General features: G+C 39.1%; 1 protein-coding gene across 1 annotated transcript in view; it reads right to left on the bottom strand.

Annotated features, from left to right (window-relative positions):
* Positions 1 to 21,156, bottom strand: part of TTN8 (Structural maintenance of chromosomes (SMC) family protein) — a 188,954-nt gene that overhangs the window by 27,532 nt on the left and 140,266 nt on the right. The gene's annotated exons all lie outside the window — the stretch shown is intronic.

Raw genomic sequence — 21,156 nt, 5'->3', positions numbered from 1 at the left:
TTGCCACCATTTGCTGCACTCCAACCCATTCGGACCTTCAAAAGGTATGTACTAAGGCGTGAGATGCATTGTTGCAGCTGCCTATGCTTGCGATTTACCCTTATTTTTTCTCGTACCTCCTGCATCACAGACGCTTGAGGCTAATGTCTTCACATTCTTATTCATCCTCTTACTAGTACCTGAATCCTCTTCCAACTTCTTTTTCCAAGCTCTTTTCCCAGCCGACTCCATAATCACTTCTTATTTCAGAGAAATGGGAAAGCAATTCATTACCATTCAAAACTACCATAATTGAATACCTCTGAAGCACTATGCCATATCGAGGACCTACCAAGCTTCGTGGGGGATATCTACTTGCCTGTAGCCAAAGTTTTATCTAAGTGATGGGGTTCTTGCATGAGCAACAAGTTGCGCCCCTACCTTGGACACACAACAATTTCAGTCTATACGGCACCTTCCTCTATCACGTTCGTATGGTGCCAACAATCAACTCTCAAAGGCTTTCTCTGAGATACCTAGCGTGAAGGAAAAAACTCTCAACTTCTTGCATCCAGGAGGCTCAATGCTTATCCTACTAAAGTTTTTCCTTTCATTGAATCATCGTTTGCCCCATATGTTATAATACAATTTTCACTTTGGAAGTAATCAAATCTTTGGTAACTATTGCACAACGCACGATGTCTTGGAGTTAAATTGGCTTACTACCGTATGACGTACGACATTTTTGGGCTCACATAATTAATTGTTTTTGTGAATTCAATTCCTCGAGCTCTCATCAAGCTTTTTATAATTTTTATGGATAATCAACAACCAGGATTCATATTAATTTTTTCTAGGAACATACTTCCAATTTATTCACAATGAACTTTCATCCATTATAAACATCAATATTCCAAGCAACACAAAGGTATGCAGCATGTCTTGTTCTTCAATGATTATTAGGCATCAATTCAACAATTTATACTCTACTCATTAGCCTACGACAATTTGGTGGGAAGGAACATCCAATGCTGTATGGTGTACAGTATACCTATTTCACAATGAAGGAACACCGAATACCGTATTATGTTACTAGACATGGAAAAACTTGATACCTTACGGCATGCATTTTTATAGCCACGGTTCACCGATGTGCACCATACAGTGTGCTAACACCCTTCCTTTTAGTACAGTATATGTCTTCAATTCATTATATATTATGTAAGTTCCTTAATAATCTCGTACAATTGGTTCCAAAGCAGACTCAATAATTCTTCAAAAAACTGGAATTTAAATTGCTCCAATAATTTTCTCATCCAACTAATGTCAAAATCATAAAGCTCATGAACTAAGTGATTCCCCCAAAACCTATAGTCTTTGTCAAATATATATTATTATTATTACTATTATTTTTTTAACACATTCTATCTGAATGGTTCGTCCGAGTGTCATTATCTCCCCAAACATCATTTCTCTAATGATAAATTTGTTACTTTGAACCATTTACTGGGCCGGCTACTTCCTTTCCATCCAGGGTCCATAGTTTGATCGCTCCGTTATTCCCAAATTCACGGATCTTGTATGACCCGACCAACTTCACCTTGAATTTACCTACTTTAATCTCATTACACCCATTATATTTCAGTACTAGTTGACATGGCGTGAATTTGTTTAGTTTCAAATGCTTGTCGTGCCAAACCTTGTGCCTAAGTTGTGAAATCTTTATAGCCCATTGTGCTTGTAGTCTCTGTTGGTCAAGCTTTGTATAACCTCTCCCTAAGACTCCATGTCTCCCAACTTGTTCTCAATTCTCTTCATAAGCTTAGTACAATAAACTCTGTTGGTACTACGACCTCTTGGCCATACATTAACTAGAATGGGTGTGGCCCGTGGTGACCTTGTAAGAGGTATGGTAAGCCCATAACGCAGATGGTAAATTCTCTTCCCAATCTTTGCTTTCAACACTACAAGATTTATAAATCACTGAACCTAAGATTTTGTTTGTTGATTTTGCCTACCCATTTGCTCTTGGTAGTACGGGCTCGAAAGGGAATAATAAATTTTGAATTCTATCGTAAGTAGTCTAATGACATTGTTGACAAAATGCCCTCTGTGGTAGCTTGTCAACTGGATAGGGATGTCGTACCTTGTAATGATTTGTTCATAAATTAATTTTGGCATACTCAATGTAGAGTTATCTGGTAAGGCACTTGCCTCTACCCACTTTGTGAGGTACTCTATTGCTACGACAATGTATCGACATCTGCAAGCTCTTCTTACCTTCAATGCTCTCTGCTTACCTTCAGTGCTTCGACAAAGTCCAATCTCCCCCATTCAAAAAGTTCCTGCGCTTATGAAGGGTTCAGGGGCATAAAATCCCTCTTTAGTGGCTTCCCGGCTCTCTAACATGCATCACATCCAACGACCCACTCTCTAGCGTCGCTGTGCATAGTAGGCCACCATAGCCTTATGAGAAGTATCTTCCACGCAGTTGTGTTTGGCCCCATATGCCCGCCTGCTGGCCCTTCATGTGCCTCTTTTAATAATCTCAGTATTTCTTCTTCGATAATGCATCGCCGCAGGATTTGGTTAGGTCTCATCTTGTATAGTAGCTCATTGATCAACTGGAATGTTCAACTTCTCCGTACGAGCTTCCTTCTCTCATTTGGTTGCATTTCTCTAGAAAATTGACCCGTTGAAAGATACTCTCCAATGCTTGCGTACCAAGATGGAAGTACGACAATCTAAAAAAAATTGTGCATCCAACAAGTCATCATTGACTCCCTCCGGTGGTTCCCCTGACTTGATTCTAGAGAGGTGATTTGCGCTAACATGGCTTTTTCCGGGACATACTACAATCTTAAACATGAATTCCTGTATGAGTAACCATCTACTTATCCTTCCCTGAATGATTGGTTTATTCACCAAATATAGCAAAGCCTGATGGTCTACATAAAACACAAACAGGGTTGCCAATACGTAGTGCCTTACCTTTTGTACAGCATTCACTATTCCGAGAGCTTCCCTCCCGGTCATGTTGTAGTTCTTTTCTACTTTCAACAAGATTCAACTTGCAAAGTACACCGTGTGGTCTAATCCATGATCACTTATCTGTGCGAGTGTTGCTCTGATTGCGAAATTTGATGCATCAACACGTACGAGGAACTCCTTGTCCAAGTTTGGGTAAGCCAAAATGTGTGTTGCGACCAGTCTTGTTTTCAACTCCTTAAAGGCTTCATCCTGTTTTGCCTCCCACTTGTAGAGCTCCCCCTTGCAAGTCAATATGTCAAGAGGGTAAGACACTTTGGCAAAAAATTTAATGAACCTCCTATAGTACCTAATGTGTCCGAGGAATGATTTTACTTCTGTCACGTTTGTCGAAGGTGGCATTTCTAGTATTACTCGGCCCTTGTATGGGTTTGTCTTCAAGCTTGCCTTACACACGATGGGACTACTTGAGTGCAATTAGGTGTTTGTCCTCCACACAAAAAACTAACAAATCATCCAAGAAAGCCTTGAAGTTGCCTACTAACATCTTGTCAAAGATGTGCAAGATGATCCTTTAATATGTTGTCGAGGTGTTGCACAGTCCGAACGGCATCCGGTTGTAGGCGTAAACTCCATCTTCCACCACAAAGGTTGTTTTCAGCTTGTCCTCCTCGATGATGGATATTTGATTGTAGCCAAAAAATCCATCCATGAACGAGTATATTTCGTGCCCAACAACCTCCTCCAAAACACTATCAATGAATGGTATTGGGAATAGATCCTTAATTGTTACTACATTCAAATAACGGAAATCCAAGCATATTCCTACTTGAGTGGTATCCTTCTTTAGTGAGATTACAATTGGAGACACCCACTCACTTATCTGTACTTGAAAGATAATGCCTACATCAAGTATTCCATTAATCTCATCCTTGACCCGTGCAACATAGTTTTTATTCATCCGGTGCGGTCACTTTTGTATGGGCACCACCCCTTGTATCAGTGGGATCCGATGGACACACAATTTTGGTGGCACTCCCTTTAGGTCTTTGTACGTCCATGCAAAAACATCCTTGGTCCTCCATGAATATTTCGAATGCTGCCGCTTTCAATACAAGATTCCAATCATCTCCCACAAAAATGTTTTTCAAGTTAGCATTGTCTCCAAGTTCACAGTCTTCACTGTAGGTTCTTCAAATTTAATGGGTTTCTCTTCAATGAATGTGTGCGCAGGTGTTTCATCTATCTGTCGTCTCCTTCCTTGAATTCTCGGTATTCTGTCGGAAACTCGTTCTTTTCATCCTCCTAATTTCCTTCTTCCACCCCTAACATGTGACAACTTGGGAAGAGTTCATAATCCTCCATTTGCCAATGAGGTAGACCATTCAACGAGTCCAAGTTGTCGTCATCAAATCCTCATATTTTCAAGAATCCTTCTTCATCGAGTTCCATCCTTTCCTTTCCTTCATCGTCTCCCTCTTCGCCTTCAAAGTCTGACAAGGATGCCACATCTTCTTCCACCATCTGGGTGTGTAGGTCAATTATGAACCTGCAACACCCTCTTTCCATCGAAAGAGTGTTCCTTTTCTAGTCATGTTTCACCTTTACCTGTACTAGCCAGCCCCTTCTGAGGATGGCATCATAACCCTTTCTTTTCAGCAGAATGACCACAAAGTCGAGTAGGAAGGGTTGTGTCCCGATTGTTACAATCTACGCCATTAGAGTCCCAAGAGGATTGGTTATGTGTTGGTCGATGCTAAGTAGTTGGAATTTAGGTTGCCATAGGGTTGGTTGTCCTAACTTCCATGTTTCCTCAGGAAATACATATACGCCAGTTCCTCCATCCACAATGGTGTCTATCAGGATGGTTCCGAGAATACTCATCTCTACCACAGCAGGGTGTCTTCTTGTGTTCAGTGCGAGTAATATTGGGTCTGTCATAGGGGCTTCACTTCCACCATAGGTATTCTTCCTTGGCTCATCCGTCTTTAGGGATGGTGTCATGTTTAGAATTGTTGTTCTTAGCTGTGGCATTACAAGAAGTTCATATAATGTTATGTTTCGCCTGGGTCCTCCTTGAGGTACCTGCAATGTCATTCATTTGCATTCTTTTGGCCATCATCTCCTTTTCTATTTCAACTTTTTCCTGGCGCATCCTTCTCTTCTCCTCTTCAAGATCTAGATATGTTGACTTTTTCACTTGTGCTCAAGAGACTGTTAATACTTCTTCCTTGCTTCTTTCTATAGTCAATAGGTTCACCTCAGGCTTGGAGCATTTCAAGTCTTCATGGTCTCCAGAACCACCCCATCTACACAATAGCTTCAGTGTTCTCTTCATGGCACAATCTCTGGTGAGGTGGCCCCATAAATTGCATGCACAACATTGTATCATTGGTCGTCTGGTTGGAACATTTTGTATCCAGTTACCGCCCCCGTTATTGTTATTGTTATTGTTGTTGCCTCCTCTTCCGCGTCGATTGTTTCGATACCCTCCTGAAGTTGTCGCGTCATTATTTGTATTTGTTCCCGCAGCTCACAAGGTGGACACTTCTTGCGTCAGTAGCACTTGCTAGTGACCTTTTGTTTTTATATTGAACGAACATTCTTTGGTGGAATGTCCAACAATCTAGTAGATATCGCAAAACTGGTTCTTGGGGCAAGTGCCCTTTGTATGACCTTCCTTGCAATCTGTACACCATAGTTCCCTTTCTGTGTTTTTCTTCCTATTTTTTAGTTCTTTCATCATACGCAACATATCTTTTTGTAATGCTTGAATCTTTTTATTCGATTCTTCATTGCTGCTTTCAAAGGATGAGTCTTTCGAATCAGAAGATCTACTCTTCTTCTTTTTCCTATTTTGTATCCACTTTCTAAATCCATTACCTGATTATATGCATCAATGAACGATGTCAGAGCTACTATTTTCATCTTTTTCCGAATTTTGGCCTTAGCGCTAAGACAAACCATCGTTTCTTCAACCCGTCGGCTAGTGGGCTTTCAATCTTTCCCACCAACTCCTTCAATCTCCTTGCATCTCCGCGAACTGTCTCATTCTTCCCTTGCTTTGTACTATAGATTTCCACTACAATCTCATTGTCATCTCTTAGCAGTCGAAATTTTGCTATAAATTCTTTCTTGAGTTCTACCAATGTGGTCACCTTCTTTTGGTCAATGCCTGAAAACCAATCGATTGCTACGCATCTTAAGGTAGCTGGAAACTGACGAACCAGTCGTCCACATCCATTACGCCATTCGCAGTCCATCTCATTTCACATATTTTATAGTGTTGAACTAGGTTGACCATCCCGTCCAATAAATTTAGGCAGTGTCTCCTTCGGTCGTGCCATCATTAGCTTTTGTCTTGTTCTACTTGCCTTCTGTGCTTGTTGTGCACCTGCATTGTTCTGCACAACCGCATTACTCTGTACAACTTCTAAAAAAAGAGTTGTTGGATTATTGAATTATATCCATTCATCTGGTGTATCGGAAACGAAGAGTTCACCCCACACTCGTACTCCTTTGGCACCTCGAGCCATGTTGGTTCCTACTCTTCCGTTCAAATTCTTCACCTTTGGCGTACACAACTCCGGGAATTCCTCCCTTGATTCTTCGATCAACCTCAGTCTTTGGAACTCTTCCCTCATCTCTTCTATCAAGTCCTCTCGTGGACCGTTAGGTGAATGCAATCCGTCAGTCAGTGCTCCCGTGGCACCGTGGTCACTTTCAGTGACACCCCCTTGGTACCCGTCGGTGAGCCGTTGAACTCTATACCTTTGTTCTACTTGTTGTGTGTGAATTAATGCTTCATGTGATGTGTGTACATCATCATTTTATTTACTTTTATTTCGATCCTTATTAAGTAAATTTGGCATCAATCTTCAAAACACATCTTTGATACCAGGTTTGACAGGCAATGGCACCAAATGTTTACTGTACAGGGTAAACGGATATTATTGCATTTAGAGACCAGAATATGACACTAAACAAGATAGTACTTTATTCATATAAGCATAGTATACAATCACAAGTACAACTATGTGATGATCCACCAATGATTGGCACAATGACCACTGAAGTAACATATATCAACACATGGTCCTCACACCTAGCAACACATTCAGCCATTTGGAAATCGATCATGTACGAAAAGTTGACAAGAACGATAGCCCAAGAATATGATTAAGAGAGTAAACTCTGTGATTACTAGATTGGTGTTAGGAAGAAGTAACAATGATTGAGACCATTAAAAACCAGCACACTGATAAAATCTTGAGGATGTTGTAATATAATCACACAAACCCTCCATGTACATCCAAATTAATATAGATGAGTACAGGAATCATGAGTTCGATCCTGCCTTTCCAGTATCACAAAGATGCCAAATACATAAGAGGATATGTATGACTGCTAAATGGAACTGCATCTGTGTTGATCCTGAGAGGAGTACAACCAACTATGCATTAACAATCATAAAGAAGTGGATAGCATCACTGCATACCCAACATGAACAAATAGAGATGAAGATAAGTGATATTCGTAAAATGTCATATATAGCTGTGATTGCAAATGGAGGTTGGACATCAATTAATTGGCAGATGTCAAGTTAAACAGCTAATATTCGACAAGCATATGGACAAAAATTACTGATCATAATATCAACTAAAGACTATCTATCCTTCAAGGAAGCACAATATTTACCAAAAAATAATTATGTTGAGTGATAATTGGATGAGGTATAGGAGATTCTTGTCAATAAACAGCAAGCATAATCAATTTTATTATTTAACAAACACTAATGAGTTGGATTATTGAATGGCGCGATAATGAGTATTCATTCTGAATTGATTAGGAAAGGTACGAATGAAGGAGAAGGTTATGATGAAAGGGCAAGCACATCAGCAAAGTGTTAAAAGGCATTCTCAATACATCGTTTAACATCATCGACCATTTCTTCTTTTATACATTAACCAGTATTAGATATGTTCTTCTTGAGAGAATTGCCTCTTGGCAAATTGGTGACGTACATTTGAAAGATTGTAAATCAGACACAGCCATCATATTGCATATGTTCAGACCAGAGTCATCAGACACAGCAATAAAATCACTATAACCGATAATTGGAGACACTGCAGGCTTTTAAGGTGTATATCAGATATAGCATCCATCCTTGAAGTTGCAAGCTTATAAAGACAAATCAAAAACAACATAGTGCAGTTAAAGCAGTATTCACACATAGCATTCATCCTTGAAGGTGCAAGATTATAAAGACAAATCAGAAACAGCAACATAGTGCAGTTAAACAATATGTACACATTGCATAGTCAGATTGATGTATTAGACATAGCCATCCAATTGCCAAAAGCAATACATATCATTTCCACAAGCATATCGCATATCACACATAGCATTAATTTTTTATTACTAGAGGTGATAAAGAAATTGAAAGATCCCAAACTGACAAGTGATAAAGCAATTGAAATATCCCAAACCGGTCTCAAGGCAAATCATTGTCTTGTTTGAAGAACTTATCTTTGACCTGTGTCTAAACACTTGTCCGGATAAGTGCCAAATTCCGATGTTTTTGTTATTTTTCTCTAGTATTCACCTTTTTATTTTTGGTCTTTTGGAAATACAAATAATTTGTAATGTCCACGTTTTGGTTGACATCATTTTGCGTGCCGAATTAGTCTATCACGAACTCTCATAGACTGGTGGTTGTGATGAGAGGGTCATTCTGGCATTTATTTGAGGATTGGATGGCTTATTATGCTCTTGGAGATATTATTTTATCATTACTTTTTTATACACGGCCCACATGTTATAATTTTAAGTTGAGTTGCACTTTTTATTTTATAAAGTTATTGAATTATAAAAGTGCATTATAATGAATTTTTATAATGGATGCTTCTAGAAGTTCTTAGTAACTTCTTAGAAAAGTGAATAAATAGAGGGCTTGGCCTCTCATTTGCATGGACGGGATTTGATAATTCAACTACATTCTCTTTGAGCATTTGTGGCACCATCCAGGTCTGCAAATATTCAGCATAATCTTTGAGAATGATACCTCTCAAGAGATTGCATAACTGAGGAAGTGAAAGACCTTCTGAAGGGTTGCACTTTGGAAGTGGTATTCAGCCATTTCAAGTTGAGCTTAATTTGTATACTCAGACTACCTGAGGGTTTGATTTCTTCGAAAAAAGCAGAACCGACAAAAAAGCAGGCCAAAAAAGCAAAGCGAAAAAGCAAATTTGAAAAAAAAAAGCAAGTAGAAAAGCGCAGAATCAAAAAAGCAGTCTGAAAAAGCAAGTCCGAAAAAGCAGCTCGAAAAAGCAGATACGAAAAAGCAGATCCGAAAAAGCAATTCGAAAAAGCATTTCAAGTTGAGCTTCATTGAGTTTTCAGACTAGGGTTGAAAGTGAACATCTCTAGAGTCATTTTGGTGAAAAGATTGCATCATATTTGTTAGAAGGGTTTTGTAAAGTTTGGCACAATATTTATGCACAAATCTGATGCAGAACTGGTCATTTTCAAAGATCAGATTTGGAGCATATTTGGAGTCATAAATTCATCATACCTGGTTTGAAATTCAAGTTGCCAATTTCTTTGCATGCCTAAGACCTCGGCAATTCAGACTATGTTTGATTTAGCACCATTTGGAGAAGGAAACAATTTATACTAAAATCAAACAGGGCCGTACAAGTACGGCTGTACTTGCAAACCATACAGTTGCTGGCTTTGGGACAGATTAAGCTTGCAGCCTGATCACTGTATCTTCAGCATATAGACAACATTGTTGCATCATTCCCAGGTTCTTCTTTTAATTACAATTATCTGAATATATGTTGTATATAAGAGTTTAATGGATAAAGTCACTGCTGTATATGCGAGATGCATTTCTAAATGTCTATTGTTGTTCATGTGACAATAAAGACCATGAATTTTGTCTCTGTTTGTACCCAGCTGCATAGGACATTGGTATATCTTGGATAGTGACACAAAAAGCATGTTTAATCCTTTGTAATCAGTCATGACAGTGCACTGTTAATTTAGTAGAAGACCATAAATTACTGGTAATCTGAAGTTGTAATTGATTGTAAGAGCAGCAACATCTTAATTGAATGCGTATATATATATATATATATATATATATATATATATATATATATATATATATATAGGCACTGTTTGGGTATCATGGAGTAGGGTGGAATTATAATTTAACAAATATTTCTTTCAGCATTTTATATCTCAGCAGTGTAGTTGATTGCTTGCCAAGTGTTTGATGAAATTGCTTAGCACATATTCAGTATGTTACATTGCACAGTTCAGACTACATGCCAAGTGTCTGACGTAATTGCATAGTTCAAAGTTAGTAGTTTTTAGTGACCTTTGAGTACGGGTCATTACATAATTGCATAAAAAACAGTAAACAAATTCCAGCTAGAACAATAAGCAAAATGATAGCAGTTTAATAGTACTTTAATCCTGAAACAGTACATACCCATACAGGCAAACAATCTAATTATCCTTAAATTCAACAATGGATCCTTGCATTAGTTTGATGCCTTCAACAATCTGAATTAATGCCAACTTAAAGAAGATTAGCAGTCGTAAACAAGATGATACAATTTGTTGTCTATAAACTCTTCCCAGCAATACTCAACAATGGCGTTAGCTACAAGATGAATGACGCCTCCAAGAGCACTCACGTGAGCTGCTACAGAGGCACGCAAAAGGTGAAATGAGCTGGCCGTCCAGCTGAAATCCTCTCTACCAAACTAAATCTGCAGACAATGATAAAATCGATCTCTACCTCTAACAATATGAGTGCCCAATCGAACAAATGCAACAATCAATCTTTGCTGGGTTACGTCCCAGCAATTCCAGTCCTAGGGTTTGGGTCCCAGACCTCCAATTCACTCCACCAGAGCAATGGCAAATTTCAAAAGTGTAATGTTCAAAAAATGCTCAGAAAATAGGGTTGCTTCTCCTTATATCCCCTCTCCAAAGAAATTTGAACCCTAAAAGGGAATTTCCCACTTTGCACTTTAATTAAAATAACATTTCCCATTTAAATGGCATCCAGCCTTGGAAAAATGTTACTTTATTAAATTGTCATAACTCAATGTATCAAATAACCTCCTGGTAGAGAAAATAAGTTATAATAATTCACAACCTTTCCAACAAGCTATCACACATAGGTATACAAGCCCAAATTATTAAATTATTCCCTTATTACTCCAAAATGACTCTAAATATAGCCTTATTATAATTTATTTAATAATCAACTGAGCAAATATTAAAATATTTCCCTTTATTCCTCCAAAAGCCCAAATCAACCAGATAATCATAAAACTGACCGTGTCACCTCTCTGTGATTGACACCGAAAAAGATGGGTCAACTGGCAGTCCCACCCCTAAAATCTAGGGATGCTCCTAAAAACTAGGGAACTCGCCCATTCGTCCTGAAACTAAAACCATGGATTGGTCTCGAGAAGCCACATATCTGGAAGCTGCCACATCCTCCTAAATTTTAGGGAAACCTCCTAAAATAAAGGCACTGCTCCAATCTGGCCCAAAACTACCTGAAATGGCCTGTCCAACCATTGAATAACCTATGTGAGTCTCTGTTCAACCCTGCTAGCCTACGAGACTCCCATGATTGGCTAACTCTCATGACCTTGATAGTCCAACTAAGGAGGGGACATGACAGCAATAACTTTCATAGAGTATATAATCAGCATGTATCAAACATTGTTATCCATTTTATATCAATTTTAGACATGTTCATACATAAATATCAGAAATAACAAATGATATTGTATGTGACATGTTTACTTGGCTTTAATTGTGATTATTTGACAGAGTAAGAAGTTGAAATTTGGTAATTGTCTCAGCTTTTCAAGTTAGCCATAAAAGGGGACATTACGCAAGACGACCCCTTTACATCTCTTAGAACTCGTTTTGTCACCAGAGTACTATAGCAAAGAGAGAATTTAATTGCTGAGGAGGGTGCCACCATATAGAGATGTGGAGGTTGCTACTTGCTACAAGCATACATTTAGAAACATAATTTGGCATGAAGCTATTCGAAGCATTTTCTTGAGCAAGTGCATTGATGTCTTCAAACAAACATGATGTCTCTACTATTGAAGACAAATATAAGAAGAATGGTAATGGTTGATTGTATCTTCATGGTCAAGACTCTATTTTCCTACCACTTCGTGCAAAGAAAATCCCATCCAAAGAATGCATCTTTTTATTTATTTATTTTCTTCTTTTATTCAATGCTATTATACTGCAATGTCCACTTTTACTAGCCACTATTTTCTGATGTGTTATTTGCCTTCCACACCATGGTCCCATGGGCTAACCAAGACTTAAAAGGATCAATTCAAGATTTGGCCTAGGCATTTTCATTTTCAGGCCAATTGGAGTTGATACAGCGGGGGTTTCTATATATTTACTATTTACAGTAAGTCAGCAGGGGTCCATATTTCTGTTTTTGTAGTATTGGACTTTGAGCGTTTTGCCTAGAGCTTTCTGGCAAGTTATTATACATGGTTTTCTAAGTTCAACGGGATATTTCTTTTAATGCCAAAAGATTTAATAGTTTATTTATTATGCCACTTTATTATTAAGAGGAGGCATTAACTTAAAAGTGGAATACGACATGAGAAATATGAAGAGTCAAGCAAAGGAAAACGAAGAGACACAGAGATGACTACAAAAGGACCTTTAGAGGCTCATTATCTTCATGCTTGAATATTGGTTTTGGATTCAGATTTCTTCTCAAGAAGAATTGGAAGCTCAGCTTCAGCCAACTCGAGGATAGAAACCCTCCAGCCGGAAGACAGTGGATGAAAACCCAATGTCCGTGGAGACACCATATCAAGTGTCCAACTTGTGTTTATACTCTACTTGTATTCTCCAATCTGACTGTCATGTCTGTATTTATGATTGGAGCTGAACTTTATTCTGCTGAGCAATTTGATTGCAATATTCATTGGGAAATTATATTGCTGCTGGTTATTTATGTGTATTGCTGAAAAGTTAAAAATCATTTATTTTCCTGAGGTTTTATTTGTTGGTTTAAATCTGAAAGTTGCAAGAATTCTTTGTTATATTTCTGAATATTTGTGAGGGAAAAATTGGGAGAATATTGGGGTGGGATACTACATTATAGATATACTATAAAATTGGAAGCTTGAAAATTGGTTTTGGATTCAAAATTCTTCTCTTGAAGTATTGGAAGCTCAGCTTCAGCCAACTCAAGGACGGAAACCCTCCAGCTGGAAGACGGTGGACGAAAACCAATTGACCGTGGAGACACCATATCAAGTGTCCCACTTGTGTTTACACTTTACTTGTATTCTCCAATCTGACTGTGATGTCTGTATTTACGATTGGAGCTGAACATTATTCTGCTGAGCACTTTGATTGCAATATTCATTGGGGAATTATATTGCTGCTGGTTATTTATGTGTATTGCTGAAAAGTGGAGTAAAAATCATTTATTTTCCTGAGGTTTTATTTGTTGGTTTAAATCTGAAAGTTACAAGAATTCTTTGTTATATTTCTAAATATTTGTGAGGGAAAATTTGGGAGAATATTGGGGTGGGATACTACATTATACATATACTATAAAAAAATTAGTTTTCTCTTCTTCCTTTCAATGCTATTATAACGAAAGTAATAATTTTATAATTTATGCTTTGGATTTAGAAAATAAAACATTGAATGTTGTATGCAAATTTAATAGGTTGTAAGATCTTCAGCTGAATAAGCTACATCCACTTGATCAGGCGCAACCATTTGGGATCAAGAAAAGAATAGATTTTATCTATGGTTATGCCAACCTTCATTTTGTGTCATGTAAGATGATAAAATATAACGAGGACATGACAAAATAATTAATATCTAAGTCCTGGATGTGCTGATTTAGATGCTACAATTGCACAGCTTGACAAAGTATCTATTTGAATTGACTATCAAGTGATTAAAAAGACTTATCCAGAGTTAATCAATACTGATTAAATTAAGGAAAGTGCATCCTACATGAAGGTACTCCTCGCCGCAAAGGACTAAATTTGCACCCAGTGGTGCTGCCCATGAATCATATGATTTGTTTTGGAATGCACCACATCATATAACAGAGATTATCTATCTATTTGAATTGAAATAACAAAAACAGTATTTTCCTGTATGTTTATGAATTCAACAGCAGCTTTTCGTTTCCTGGTGAAATGCCAAGTAACCAACTTATGCTTATATTTTTGGTTTGTTGAGTCAATTCTGCTTAAGGAAAAATACTATACCAAAATAGACTTTCTTTCTCTCTAAAATTTTGAGTGTCTCGTGCCTTAGTTAATCTTACTTTATCTATTTAAGTAATTTCTTTTCTTTTTCTAAGAATTTGCAAGGTATTATGATATTCCTATCTCCAATGTTACCGAGGAGCATTGGAGAGGTACACGTGAACTTAAACTCACAGCTTGGGGCCTCCCTAGTTTCACCACTGATCCTATGACAGCTAGGCATCTCAGATATCACTTTAGTCAGGTGTTGAGTGTGACCAAACGATACCCTTCTTCTACAGTTCCTCTCACTTTCTAACAGGTTACGAGCTCTTAGAATGAAGAGAAAGCTATTCCCTCTTCCTTTGAAGATCTTTTAGGACGAGGACCTTACTAGAGCTCAGGTTGCCGAGCTGAGACACTCTAGGGGTTTGGTTGTAGAGGCGAAATGAGCTTGGAAGTGGGCAACAATCCGAAACCTCAAAGCTATTATTCAAGGTTCCCCTCCTAGCGGATGGGAACAGAGATTGGCTCCTCTAGCCAAATGACGATCTCATCAACAGTCGCATAGAAGAGAACCTTCCTCCAGCTCTCTTCCTGTCAACTGCTAAGATGGTAATGGCACTCTCTAGTCATTACCTAGTCTATTTTTGGATGCAGTGGTTCAGCGGATATTTTGGTTGTCACAGAGACTCATGAGAGTCTGGTCCACCCTCTCCCTGAGTTTTCTAGATATAAGTGGCTACCTGTTTGCAGAGAGGAGGTTCGGGCATCTGGTGGTGTCCGTGGTTCTAGTGGTATGGCTTGTTTGATAAGAGACGACCTCATTAGTGCTTCAGCAATGGTTCACTCAGACACCTCAGTTAGATTTGTGTGGATCCAAATCAGCCATACTGGTCACCGTCTTAGAGACATCTTTCTAGCAGTTTGTTATTTCCCGCCGACCACTTCTCCATATGACATACCTAGTCCGACGGATGGAGATCCCTTCTCCAATTTGTATGAGTGCATCTCCAAGTTTTTGAGCTTCGGTGACATCATTCTGGATGACTTCAATGCATGGACTAGAGATCTTCAAACTTCTCTCCATGACCGCATTTCAGACTTGACTTGTACTCGGGAGGCAGATCCTATCACTATGGGCTTTCAGCGCCACTCTCAACGCTGCCTTAGGCCTCTTTCATGTTATGGTCATCATCTCCTCCAACTCTGTCTTCTGATTTGTTGATCTTGAATGTCCTCCCCTACTTCCCAAGTTCTAAGCTCTTCACTTGTTGGCCCCACTATGGGGGTGCGAGTGGTGGTTGACTACGATCTTACGCCAGCCTCTTTTATCCCCTCGATTAGTCGCTTCACCATCATCAGCCTCCCTTTGGCCAACCACTCCATCCTTAACCTCGTTATCTGCTTTGCCCGTAGCCTTCACCCTCCCTGCTCTGTCCCTCGCCCTTACTCTTGAGCCCCCGCACCACTTTCTACTTCTTTGAGTGTGATTGCTACCTCTTCACCCTCCACCTCAAACGACTTCTCCCCCTCACTACTTTTCGGATTCCTCCCAAGCTTCATCCTTTCTTGATTCTATCCATATCCATCTACCATTCACCCTACCCCATTGCTATCTTTTTACTCCATCCACCGTGTGCGAGGCTATCAGATTTATGAGATGCAACTGAGCTGCCAATGAAGAAGGATTTTAGGCAGAGCTTTTTAAACTCGGTACCCTAATTCTATGCTCCTTTCTTCCAATGCTCTGCAACAGAGTGCTTACACTAGGTTCTCTGATTCATGGTCGAGACATGTGATTTATCCGATCTACAAGTCCGAGTTGGTTTCAGACCCCAACAATTACAGAACCATTATGATTGGGCATACCTTTGCCAAGCTTTATGCCACAGTCTTGAACACTATCATTTCCAAACAACTCGGCAGGAGAAAATGTTGTGCTAAAGGGCAAGCTAGGTTCGACACTGACTTCTAGACTATGGATCACACATTGACACTACAGGCTATCATTGAGGAGGCTCAACATCATGCTGAGAAAGTCTACTATAGTTTCGTAGACTTCTATAAGGCCTTTGACTTCGTTCCTCGGGGCAGCCTTTTCCAAAGGCTCAAAGACATTAGTATTTCAGATATTCTGACAACAATTATGAGACTTTATGAGACAGTGGTTGCCAAATTTAGGACTCCTAAGGGTTTCTCCACTCTGATTCAAAGCACCGTTGGGGTGAAGCAACAACTGCCCTCCCTCCCCCACTTTATTCGGTATCTATATTGATGAGCTCAAGGCCTTCCTCAATGAGGCTTCACTTTCTGAGGATGGTCATTACTTACACCAAGCTTTGATCTCAATTCTCATCTCTGTTGATGATGTGGTTCTTTTAGCCTCCTCTTTGGAGGGGCTCCAAAGGCTTATTAATGGGTTGGCCTCTTTCTCTCACCGACATCATCTTGTTATGAACCTAAACAAGACTCAGGTTTTGGTTTTCAATTGTCTAAAGATCTCGAACGTTCACTTTAGCTTCTTGGGTCAAGCAATCGAGATTGTCTCTTAATACACTTATCTCAAGGTCAAGTTCTCTAGTCCCCACTTTAGCCTGAGGCCCACCCACTAGCCCAGGGTTGCCAAGGGGATGGGTTCCCCAACCCTTCTGGAGAGACAGTGCTTCCGACATCACTTTCAGGATACTGAGTCCAAGTTATCACTCTTGGACTCATTGGTTAGACCAACTATTTTATATGGCTTCGTGGTTTGGGGACCTCTCCTTGATTCGGATTGGGCCTCGGTCAAGCAGGTTTAGACCCTTCTCCTTCATCGGATTATCAGATGTCATCTATATATTCCACACAGCATTATCTTGGCCAAGTTCGAGGCTCACCCTTTCAGGCTTAGCACCATCTTCAATTTGATATAATTCGTTCACCGCCTCAGGGGCTTTGGGGACTCCACGGATGGTCGCCACAGATACTCCTACGTCGCATACTGCTCCTCAGTTGATATTGGTAGCTCTAATTTGAGGACTAGGGATCGTTGCTGGTATACCAAGGCCACTACCTTACTAAGCTCTAACAGGATTGATATTGATCATCTCTCGCCTTACTAGTTCTCGCTGGATGCTCCGCCCATCTCCCCTTGCGGCAAGAGTTGAAAGGGCACATCAGACTTGCAATATACAGACAGTAGATCACCATGACCTGGATTAACCCTCCTGGGGATCTCTGTCACGGATGGCCTTCAACTTAGAGCACTTTCTGGAGACCCATGACGAGATTATTGTACATCCCTTCTACTTGAGTTGACGTTGTAGTCACGCCCTCTGCATCTCCCAAGGGTCTTTCAGAGTCGGTTCCCACCAGCTTCGGTGTCATACGAATCACCATTTGACCAAAGACAAACGGATTTCCCGCCTTCACACTTTGTCTGAGACAAAGACTTAGATCCATTTCATCTCCTGGTGCCCCGTATATAATGAGATCAGAGGCAAGTTACACTGTTTATTCAGAGACTACAGATCCCTTTCGATCATTTTCAGTTATTCCGACCAGCAATGTTTAGCGCTATACCTCCGAGAGACTTCACAGCTTTGTGACCTCACTTTACAACACATGTTTCCTCACAGCCACGTCTCAGATCAGCTCATCGCTGCTTCTTTCCCGCCTATGCCCCCCTTTAGGGACATGAAGCGGCTGCTTCCTACAACTATCTCTGGGCACACTAGATTTGTTAGACCTCATCATGGATTCGCCCAACAACAGCACCCTACCTCCAGTGTTTCTCAAAGACGGGCTTGTACCCCTAGTCACCCTAGGCCTAATCCTTTGGTGTTGGATTTCTTTTTACCGAGAAAGGACATTTAGTCTTCTCGTCTGTTGCTGTCCCTTCCTTTTCTTTCTTGTTCACTCTTTCTTAGACATCATTTGGTGCTCCTACTAGGTTGTTTTTCTTCCCCGTTGTATCTTCTAATCCCTTAGACCCTTTGATGGTCTCCTGTTGGACATAATATCATTATCTTATCTTATCTTATCAAGATTTAACTATGTAGTTTTTGAGTCAAACTCATTGACTCATGTTTTGTGGGTAGTAATTTACATGAATCCATCTCTCATGAGGATAAATGTAACACTTAGCACTCGTTGCATCTAGGTGATGCTCACAGAGGTGAAGCACTAGAACTTCCCAGGAGGTCACCTATCCCAGTACTACTCCAGCTCCAGCATGCTTAAATATGGAGTTTCCTCCATGGTTAAACCTACTTTGCTTGCAACCACGTTTGCAAAACCTTCAACAAGTGGTGTGCCTTATAGACCATTCATTAGAAAGCTTAGCACTCATTGGATCTAGTTGTGGACAAATATGTCCTACTTATCAAATTTGTATGGTCCTAAGTACAATGTTAAAATTATGGGCTGCAAGTTTTTGTCAAGTTTTCAAAATATTATTACCATAACAATAAGAGAAGAAAAGAAGAACCATAAACACTATCTTTATTAACTATACATTGTGTGGAAAAACAAGCATTTTTTATGTTATAAGAAGTGAAAAGCAAGGCTCAAAATGGTTCATGTACCTAGCATCATCATGCTGATGAATCCAAACTAATACTCCTTCGACTTCCTGCTATCCAATTTATGTCCTAACTCTGAATTCAGTGGCAGATTTTAATCACCCGGTTAAATGCCAAGTAACTGAATTCTTCTTATACTTTTGGTGTGCTGAGTCAACCCTCGTTAAAAGTAAACTTGCTTTCTCTCTAAAGTAACTCTTTAAGCATCTCATGTCTTATTTAATCTTATTTTATATATTTACATATATATTTTTCTTTTCTGATGAACTTTATTTTGTTGTGGCGACTTTCACATGCAATTCCCTCGTTTAAATTTGTTCCAAGTTTGATTATAATTTCTTAAAAGGCTTGTATTCTTGATTTTTCTGTACCTTTTTCCCATTTATGCACATTGATATGAGGATAAGTGAGGTATGAGTAAACATGAGGCTGCAAATTCTAATAACAACGTATTATACAATGGTTGCAAAATAACCAATTCAACATACACAAGAAATTGTCCTGCTACAAAATAAGATAAGATAAATTTATTGATGTCCAACAAGAGACCACAAGGGTCTAAGGGATTGAAAGCGTACAAGGCAACAACCAATGGTGGGGGCACCAAAAGATGTCCGTAAAAAGAAAAAGAAAGAAGCAAAAGAAGCAGAAACAAACAAGGAAAGACTAAATACTCCTTATGGATGAAAAGTAATCTAGAACCAATGGATAAGGCCCAGGGCAAGGGTGAGCCCCAAAACATCTTAGGGAGCCACTAGAGGTAGGGTGATGATGCCGAGTGGGTCCCCTACGAGGCCTTCATAGATTTGGTGTGTCCAGAGGAAGGATCGAGCAACTGCTTTGTCCTAGGGCAAGGGGACACGGATGTGAAGAAAGAGGTGATGAGCTGGTCAGAGGTCTGACTTGTCGAAAACTGGAGCTGCAACGTGTGAAGAAGCACCTACATTCTTGAACGTTGACATTGTTTCTTTGTGTACAACTGTTGTGATTGTGCTCACATGTCATAGTACCTTACTAAAGCATTTGCTGGCTCCCTTCAAAATTGACTCTCTATAGAAGTTTTGATAAACAAATCCCCCATGTCGCCAGTTTCAAACTGCCATTCAGACCTATGATGTGTGCATGTCACTTCTTGTCTATTTGCACCTTTTTCAAAGCGTCGTTCAATATGAAAAAGAAGTTGTCCCTCTTGTAAATTGTTAGTTATTTGTTATAATCTTTGTCATTCTTTGCTACCCAATTTTTACATTATTGAGATTCACAGGCATACCATACCTTTAATGAGCCAAGAGACAAACTATTAATTAAGCGATATATCAAATTATACCATTCTTTTTTGAAACACAACCATTTGACAATATTAATAAGGGTGATAGTTTATTTAGTACTTGCATATGCACATATATTTCTCTTGAATTCAAAAGAGAAATTATCATTGAGCCTTGATACAATTATAAATACACATAGATTTCAATTTTAGATCTCAAGATTATAGATTAGAGTTTGAATATAACTGCAGCATAGGATCTCTGCGGTTGGTATCTAAAATGGGTGAGTCCATTTGCAAGACTACAAATACAAAAGTATCAAATGCGCAATAAGATAAAAAGCTCAGGTCTCACAAGCATGAAGAATGGATTTAACATTTGACCTAATGAGACAAAAATAACACTTTCAAAGCTGAATAAAGATATGGGGAAAGCACACTCAGGTGTGGGAAACAAAGATCCAAGGAAAAGGGAAACTAAATATATGATAACAACCTTTAATGAATTGGCTGAGTGGCCCATTCCAGGCTCTGAAAAGACACTTTAAGCCATTGAAAGAACACTTTTTACAGCAAAATTCTCTCAAATCCTACGAAGGATCTGTTTTTCTCTACCTTTCTTGAGTTAAAATTAGTAGCATTAATGGAAAATCATCCATCAATCATAAGAATGAGCTAATGGCATTAACACTCTAATCTTGGAGGACTCCCTGCCCTTTGTGAGATGAGAAATTGGATTGTTAAAAATAATGATTCAGTAACAAGTCTCTAATCTTGGAGGGCTCCCTTGCACTTTGACAGAAATGGAAACATGCAATCAGTGAGATCTTGTATTGAAAGATTCCAAAACAAACAATTTCTATGTTTGTTACCAGATGATGCAATTATTTCCATAAATTGTTGCAATACTAGCAATTTAGAAACCACACTATACTAACATAAACAACACTTGACAGAGATACTTATATATGGTGTTAACAGACCAAATTGAATGGTGTTATATATGCATCCCACAACCATGCGCTTAAAAATGGCCTTCACAAAGTGTGTTTTTCCAGAC

Source organism: Cupressus sempervirens, chromosome 9, assembly GCF_028749045.1.
Source record: "Cupressus sempervirens isolate cs-2001-9-10 chromosome 9, ASM2874904v1, whole genome shotgun sequence".
Taxonomy (NCBI): Eukaryota; Viridiplantae; Streptophyta; class Pinopsida; order Cupressales; family Cupressaceae; genus Cupressus; species Cupressus sempervirens.
The sequence above is the reverse complement of the archived record's forward strand: the minus strand, read 5'-3'. Positions and strand labels throughout refer to the sequence as shown.